Source organism: Podarcis liolepis (assembly GCF_965112155.1).
Source record: "Podarcis liolepis genome assembly, chromosome: 10".
NCBI lineage: Eukaryota > Metazoa > Chordata > Lepidosauria > Squamata > Lacertidae > Podarcis > Podarcis liolepis.
In genome coordinates, this window is record NC_139562.1 from 61,238,170 (window position 1) to 61,246,909 (window position 8,740).

Here is an 8,740-nt window from a genome sequence, read left to right on the forward strand (position 1 = left end):
GAGTCCTAGCCTCTTTAACTTTGGGGTAGGTCAGAAGGAAGGTCTGTAGCTTTGGAGAAAAGCATCTGTTCTCCATGCAAAATGTACCAGGTTCAATTACCAGACTCTCCAGCTACAGCAGAGTTTCCCAAACTTGGGTCTCCAACTGTTTTTGGACTACAATTCCTATCATCCCATACCTGCTAGCTAGGGATGATGGGAGTTGTAGTCCAAAAACAGTTTGGGAAACCCAGAGCTAAAGCTTCAGGAGAACCTTGCCTGAAACCCTGGAGAGCCACTGAACTGGAAAAATACTGAGATGTTAAATAGCCAGATACTCAGTATAAGGCAGCTTTCTAACCCACTTCTACTTAAATTTACATGGTAGAATGATTGACTAATACTAGAAGTGGCCCATACTCTAGTTGCAAGGGCTTGTCACCTCTTGAGTGTATTCTTCTTCTTCTTTGTTGATCACTCGTAGTCGACTAAGATTGTCTTAATAGTGAGTCTGTAAGGGACTGTAGAAGCCAATTCTGGATCCACATGTCCTTCCACAGTGGGGACATAGGTTTCTGGGCAGGAGTTGATCACAGTGAAGGTTTGCCAAACTTGCCTTTCTCTTAACTCATTTCTCCTTTTCACCCTGAGTTTGTTCTTCAAAGTCCACAACACCTTTGGTAAAGGCTGTTTTCCAATTGAAGCGCCCACAGGTCAGTGTTTCCCAGTTATCAGTGCTTATACTACTTTTTTTTTTAAGATTTGCCTTGAGAGCGTCTTTAAACCTCTTTTGTTGTCCATCGGTATTTCACTTTCCATTCTTAAGTTGGGAGTAGAGTAGAGCAGATGCTTTAGAAGATGCTAATCAGGCATTCAGACATGACCAATCCAACAAAGTTGATGTTGAAGAATCATTGCTTCGACACTGGTGATCTTTGCTTCTTTCAGTACACTGCCATTGGTTCACTGGTCTTCCCAAGTGATGTGTAAATATTTTCAGAGACACCATTGATGGAATCTTCCAAGGAGTTGGAGATGGTATTTATAAGTGGTCCATGTTTCAGAAGCTTACAGTAAAGTTGGTAGTACAATAGCTTTAAAAACAAGCATTTTGGTTTCCCTGCAAATGTCCCAGTCCTCAAACACCCTGCGCTTCAATTGGGAGAAAGCTGCACTCACAGAGCTCAGGTGATGCTGAATTTCGGCATTGATGTCGGCCCTCATGGAAAGATAACTGCCCAGGTAGGGGAAGTGATCAACACTTTCCAACATGACACCATTAAGTTGGATTTGTGGCACAGTGGAGGGGTTGTTTTGTGCTTATGATTAATTAGTGGGTTGTAATATTAAACACTAACCCTGTACCTGAACTGATTTGGGATCCAGGAAGGGTCAGTCTGATCAAAGGGTCATTGATCAAGGCCACAGGGTAGATTGGGGGCACTGTGCCCAGCCCTAATTTACAGTAACCTCCTGGTGACTTCTTGTCGAAACCTACCATATAGTTTTACCCTAAATTATCCCATTTCAAGCCACACGTTCACCAGCTATTCTCTGTGAATAGCATCCATTCAACAAACCATTTGAACACCACCTTAAAGAGAACCATAGGAAGCTACCTTATACCGAGTAAGACCCTTAGATCCATCTAGCTCAGTTTGTCTACACTGATGGGCAATGGTTCTCCATGGTTTCAGATAGGGGTCTTTTCCAAATGAACCTGGAGATGCCAGAGATTGCACCTGTGACCATCTGCATGCAAAGCAGATATTAAGTCCCTGAATTACTATCCTTCCCAGGGACTTCAGGGAAAAAAAGCTGGACTTCTTCATAAGTGTAGCTATGATTACTTTGACAAAAGAATTACTGAGTTATGGGAATCAATATGAATAATAAAATCCAGTTGGGGCTGGTGATGGAATATTATACAAACCAGAAGAAGAAGAAGAAGAAGAAGAAGAAGAAGAAGAAGAAGAAGAAGAAGAAGAAGAAGAAGAAATGGAGGAGGAGGAGGATTTGGATTTGATATCCCGCTTTATCACTACTGGAAGGAGTCTCAAAGCGGCTAACATTCTCCTTTCCCTTCCTCCCCCACAACAAACACTCTGTGAGGTGAGTGGGGCTGAGAGACTTCAGAGAAGTGTGACTGGCCCAAGGTCACCCAGCAGCTGCATGTGGAGGAGCGAGGAAGCGAACCCAGTTCACCAGATTACGAGTCTGCTGCTCTTAACCACTACACCACACTGGCCAACCTTCCTTCCTTCTTTGCTCCCTTCCTTCCACTATAAATATAAGCAGGTCTAGCAATGAATGCCATTTTTAATTTTTTTTGCAAAAATCCAGCTGATCCACTCTAACATTCTTTGATCCTTCAGACCATTTGGACTAAAATGCCCTTTTTTGTGTTTGAACACAGGTCATCAGAATTTGTCCTTACACAATTTGGAAATAAGATTACAGTGTTACCTCGGGTTACATACGCTTCAGGTTACATACGCTTCAGGTTACAGACTCCGCTAACCCAGAAATAGTGCTTCAGGTTAAGAACTTTGCTTCAGGATGAGAACAGAAATAGTGCTCCGGCGGCGCGGCAGCAGCAGGAGGCCCCATTAGCTAAAGTGGTGCTTCAGGTTAAGAACAGTTTCAGGTTAAGAACGAACCTCTGGAACGAATTAAGTACTTAACCCGAGGTACCACTGTATCTAGAACACTTTGTCTACAGTTGGCAAAGAAATAAGGCCTTTTGCAAAGCAATTAGTGATCCGTAATATTAGCACCATCTGAAACTAACATGGAAACAATTATTTTTAGAGTGTAGTTTCCATGGTTATTATCATTGATGATAGTAATTACACCGTGGTGTTTAGAACATGGCCTCTGAGGCAACGCATAGCCATTTGGCAAACTATTGAGACACCCTTTTTCAGACAAGAGCCTAAAATGCCAGACACTAACCTTACTAGTGCTTAAAGAACCCACTTTAATATTAAACACTCAGCAATGTGGAAATATAATCAAGTAATTCCCTGCTCCAGTGGGTGACTTCTCCATCCCCCCATGGCCAATTTTCTTCCCCACCCCATGCAAAACGTCTCCACTTTTCTTTGCCTTCCAAATCTTCTTGGTCAACATAACAAACAAAACTCCACAAAGAGCAAATGCACTAGCTCCCAACTGCATCTGTACAGATTGACTTCTTTTGCATGATTTAATCCTGTTGCAAAAATACGTATTTTCTGCTCATGGCCCTTAGAGGTTTATATCTCACAACACAGAAAAACAACAAACAAGCCAGTGTAGCCCACAGTGAACAGTTTTCCTAGTATGGACTAAGCGTTATTGTAAAGCATAACCTTTTCAGGGAATCTCTTCTCATTCCAGAAAAAAAGCCTTATTTACATCAAAGTCACTAGCCTGATAATATTGGACAGCGGATGGAGTCTGAAGTGTATGAATAAGAGTTGTGGACACTGGGAAGAAGAAGAAGAGTTTGGATTTGATATCCCGCCTTTCACTCCCCTTCAGGAGTCTCAAAGCGGCTAACATTCTCCTTTCCCTTCCTCCCCCACAACAAACACTCTGTGGGGTGAGTGGGGCTGAGAGACTTCAAAGAAGTGTGACTAGCCCAAGGTCACCCAGCAGCTGCATGTGGAGGAGCGGAGACACAAAACCGGTTCCCCAGATTACGAGACTACCGCTCTTAACCACTACACCACACTGGCTCACCGGGATTATTATATAGACAGGGATAAACAGAAGTGCCTGGATTGGCTTTGAATTTTATTTTATTTTTTGCCCATGACAAAATGTAATCATTCTATTCCAGAGTGGTTGGTGGAATCTGGAATGGTCCTTACTGTATCAGAGGCCCCCAACTCACATGTTTGTGGATCTCAAATGTGGCAGTGCAGCACTGATGCAGAGAATACTGTCTCTGATGGATAGATGAATCCTGTTGTATACTTCCTCCAAAGTTATCTTCCCCTCTGTCTTTCTCTTTTATTTGTATGGTGATTTAAAATTTCCTTAGAAGTTAGAAGTATCTTCCTTAGAGTTGAACATACAGTGGTGCCTCGCAAGACGAAATTAATTCGTTCCGCGAGTTTTGTCGTCATGCGATTTTTTTTCGTCTTGCGAAGCACAGTGTCGGGAAAGTTTTGGAAAAGCTTCAAAAATCACCAAAGTCTTTAAAAACCTCAAAAAAGGCTACCACACCGCGTTCTATGAGTTGCTCCTTGAAGTCAAGTCACAACTGTATTAACGGTGTTAAGAAAAAGGAAACAAACTTGCAAGACGTTTCCTTCTTGCGAAGCAAGCCCATAGGGAAAATCGCCTTGTGAAGCAGCTCAAAAAAACAAAAAACCCTTTCGTCTTGCGAGTTTTTTGTCTTGCGAGGCATTCGTCTTGTGAGGTACCACTGTACCTTATCATTGAGATGAGGCTGGCATTGGTGTCCTTCTATTAAATAATTCTCTGGTGTTCTGCAGTTTTCTCGTGGTTTCTGATCTTAAAAAAAAGCCCAGGAGAGAAATTACATCATTCCATCTTCTCCGTGGCCCAGGAAGCTTGGAGTTTGGATGTGGGAGAACTTCAGTTCAGTCCACATAGAAAGGTGAACCTACCCAAGTTCACACTTTTTGAAACACTGCCTGAACCAAAACACAGCCATCCTTTGCAATTCACACTTCTCTGAATTTTGCAATGCCTTTTCCCAGTCAAGCACTGTGTACAAAAATGCATATATTATGGTAAAGCGTGCATAAATATTAGTGAAAATAACTAACAAATAAAAATTAGATTGCATTCCCAGTCTTTGTCTTCAGCCGTTCCGCCATATATTCATGAAATATATTTTCAACAACAGCTTAGACACACACTATATTATTGGCTACATCCAATAATCAGGTTTGATTTATTCCAGTTATGTATTTTAGACCATGTTGCCACCACATATACTGCTACTGGCTGTTCTTTTTTTAAAAAATATTTTTTATTAACAGGCCAATCACATCACATTATCCAAATCACATTAGTTCCAAATTATACAGCCAAATTTTAAATTTTGTTGGGGGTGCCCATACCTTAAGCTCTGCACAAGTCCAAAACTCTGAACGAGTCCAAACATCACTTATATTACTGCTTTAATTAGACAGTTCTATCCAGTTCAATCCAGATAGTCCTTTATTACTTTCTTTCTCTTCTTGTTGTTATTGTATATTCCTTTCTTTGCGATCTCTGATAATTTTCACAAGCAGGTTAGCAGGCATCCTCTGTGTGGGTTTTGTACCCTTCCAAAATCATATCGTCCAGGGACAGCCTCTGTTCAACGCTTCCATAAAAAGAATTAATCTTCGGTCTGTCCTTTACTTTTCTCAGGCTTGCTAAATAAATCAAATGAGTCAGGAGGCTCTGTCAGGTCAAACTTGGGTTCCAACATTCCTTCTCTTTCGAACGATCCTGATTCTCCTCCCCCTGTCCTTCTTTCTCCGGCAAGCCTTTCTTGTCGAAACGCCATTTTTTAACTGCGTCATAAAAATTTTCCTCGTTCTCACCGTTCACCAATCCTCTCTCCTGTTATAATCCATCCCACACAGTTCTTGAATTTCTGCTTGTGATTAATAAAAACGCAACGATCTTATTTCTATCTGGGGTGAAGGGTTATTAATATCACATCGTGCAAAGAAGAAGAAAAAAGTTTTTTCTTCCACCCCCTCCCCTTCATTCCAAACATACAGTCTCCTAGTGGTGATTCATCAGAAGATTTACTTATCCATCTGTCACTCCCGGTCACAGAGATCCATTACTCAGCAGTCTTATCTCTCGAACATTGCTTGATATATGTGCTTCAGCTTCATCCAATTGTATGTTTCCAATTATAATTCCGAGCTGAAGCTAACCAGCACGCGCTAATTGGAATCGGCGTCAGGAAGATCTGACTTCACCAAGGGCTCGTGCCAAGTGTTCGGCACCCGCATCTCTCGGATCAGGGGGTGCATTGTGAACACCGCTGGCAAGGCAGCACCCCCCCACCTCCTGGGGGGTAGGAAGACTGCATACTTCCCATAGCAGCCCCTTAATTACCTCGTGTGGGTCAGAGAGATGTTATTGTCGGCCATCTTCCAACGCACCACCTGGTTTCCCCTGCTACTGGCTGTTCTTATCTGTCTGGGGTTCTTTGCTGCAACATGCCATAACCAATAATTTCAATAAACGGCTGTTTGAATAATTATAAAACTCCACTTCTTTCCCCTGGCCTCCTCTTCATCTGCATGGTCCTTTCTCCTATTGACAATTCATTTCTTATACACCAGCTTCAGACTCATTGATGTCTTGGATTACACATTCCCCTTTTCTATTATATTCAGTTTCTGTCTTTAAATTTTGTTCTCACAAACTCATTTTCCCACCAAGCTTTTCCCTTCTCTGCCACTTCTCGACTTTCATTTCACTTGCCTGGATCATCCTCTCAAAATATCACATTATAACAGCAACATGTGTAGACTTCTGTGCCTACTAAGCATTTAGATTTCATCTTTCTTCCTGTTCACCTTCTTTTGCTTCCTCCAAGCTTCTGGCCTGATTTTTAGATCCGGAACAGGAATCCATTGTTTCCTGCCTTGTGGTACTGTTATCTACCCTTGACTCTATGGGACAGGGAAGCCAAGCTCTAAATGAATGAAAAATGCAGAGTGCTTCTTATGATAATCATTGCTGAACAGAATGCAGAGGAAAAGGAAAGTCTAAAGGCAATATACAGGGAGAAAACAGTCAATTACTAAACAAAGCAACCAAACTCACCGAGCACTAGTTAAATGTTTTCTAAATGATATGGAACAAAATCAGCAGAGGAGCAAACATGCAAAACTATAGACATATTGAGAGCAGATGTCAAGAAACACATTTTATGTTTGGCATATTTCCTCAAGTTTGGATTAATCTCTGGAACCAGATGGTATTTATCTGTAGCAGGAGACCATCTCCCTACAGAAATGCAAACATCAGCAAAAAGCAAAACAAAACAAAATCCGCGCTCCCCCCAAAAGCTAACCCTTCCACCCCACAAAACTAATATAGGATACATAGGTTTCTGGAAGAAAGAACGCAATGACAATGGTCACATGCAATATATCAATAAGCATTATTCTGTTTCATCTTCAAACGTGCTGATTCACAGAGATTTTATTTTATTTTTGCCAGTGAGCTGTAGATTCCTTTCGAACAGAAGAAAGTGAAAAGTGACTTTCTCACAGACCAAAATTCACAGAACTGTTTTGATGGCATCAAAGATTTGCATACAAGGATTGATGCAATATTAATGTATCTTCTTAGTCACGTGCAAAGTCACCAGGAATAATTTATTTATAAATTTCAATGTCGTGGTCCTAAGCAATATACTTACATCAGTGAATCAGCATCAGTAGTTGATGAATCCCATGGGGCACCAGAGATTCTTCTCTATTATCTTGTTCTCCTTGCTTTCAACTGTCCACTTAGGTTCACATGTTTTCCCACATTCATTTTTGCTTTTGAATTGTGGTGCTGGAGGAGACTCTTGAGACTCCCATGGACTGCAAAAAGATCAAACCTATCCATTCTGAAGGAAAGAAACCCTGAGTGCTCACTGGAAGGACAGATTCTGAAGCTGAGGCTCAAATACTTTGGCCACCTCATGAGAAGAGAAGACTCTCTGGAAAAAACTCCGATCTTGGGATAGATGGAGGGCACAAGGAGAAGGGGATGACAGAGGATGAGATGGTTGGACAGTGTTCTCGAAGCTACCAGCATGAGTTGGACGAAACTGCAGGAAGCAGTGGAAGACAGGAGTGCCTGGTGTGCTCTGGTCCATGGGGTCATGAAGAGTTGGACACGACTAATCGACTAAACAACAACAATGTATCATGGATTTGGGATGCCACTATGGCAATACACTTCCACATGATCATCTTCTACATGACCTGGAGCATGGGCAACCAATGTGATGCCTTCTAGAAGTTGCTGGGCTATAATTCCTGTCATCTTTAACCAATGGCTGTGCTGGCTGGGTCTGATGGGAGTTGAAATTCAGCATCGACATCTGGAGGGTGTAGTGCTACCTACCTCTGACGTGGAGCTTTTAATCTAACTATAGTGATGTGGGAAACAAGGAAGTATATTCAGTAATACTTGAATAACAACATACTGGCCACACACACACTTCTGATTTTGTCTCATGCAGGATTACAAATGGATGAAGCCACTAGGCTTTGCTGTGGAAGAATTTTAGTGAAGTTGCTCACCCTCTTGAATCCACCAAGATTTCCAAAATCTGATGGGTTCTGAAGAAGCCAATCGCTGCATCTAAAACGGATGCTAGAATCGCCACTACAACTTGCTGTACACATATAGAAGGTTTTGTGTGGTCAAGCAGTATCGTGGTGCAATGTCAAGAAAGCCAACATACCTGTCTGGCTGCTGTAAATCCAAGAGCTTTGAAGCGGGCAGGTCTCACTATTCTCCAAGCTAATCGTATTCTTAATTGTTTGTCGGAATTGGAAAATGCACGGCAATTTGTATGGGTGAAAGCTCTCAGACAAATGATGAGATAATTACTTGAATATGCATTGATTGTGCAATTGGCCGGATGATTTTCTATCAGAAAGTGTTTGGGTTGAAAGGGAATAAAGGATTGTAGTACCTTGAAGAGATCCAGCTTGCAAATGAGTGATCCAGACATGGAGGACTATTACCCCCAGACCAAGCCTTCGTGTGGCATGGATATCAT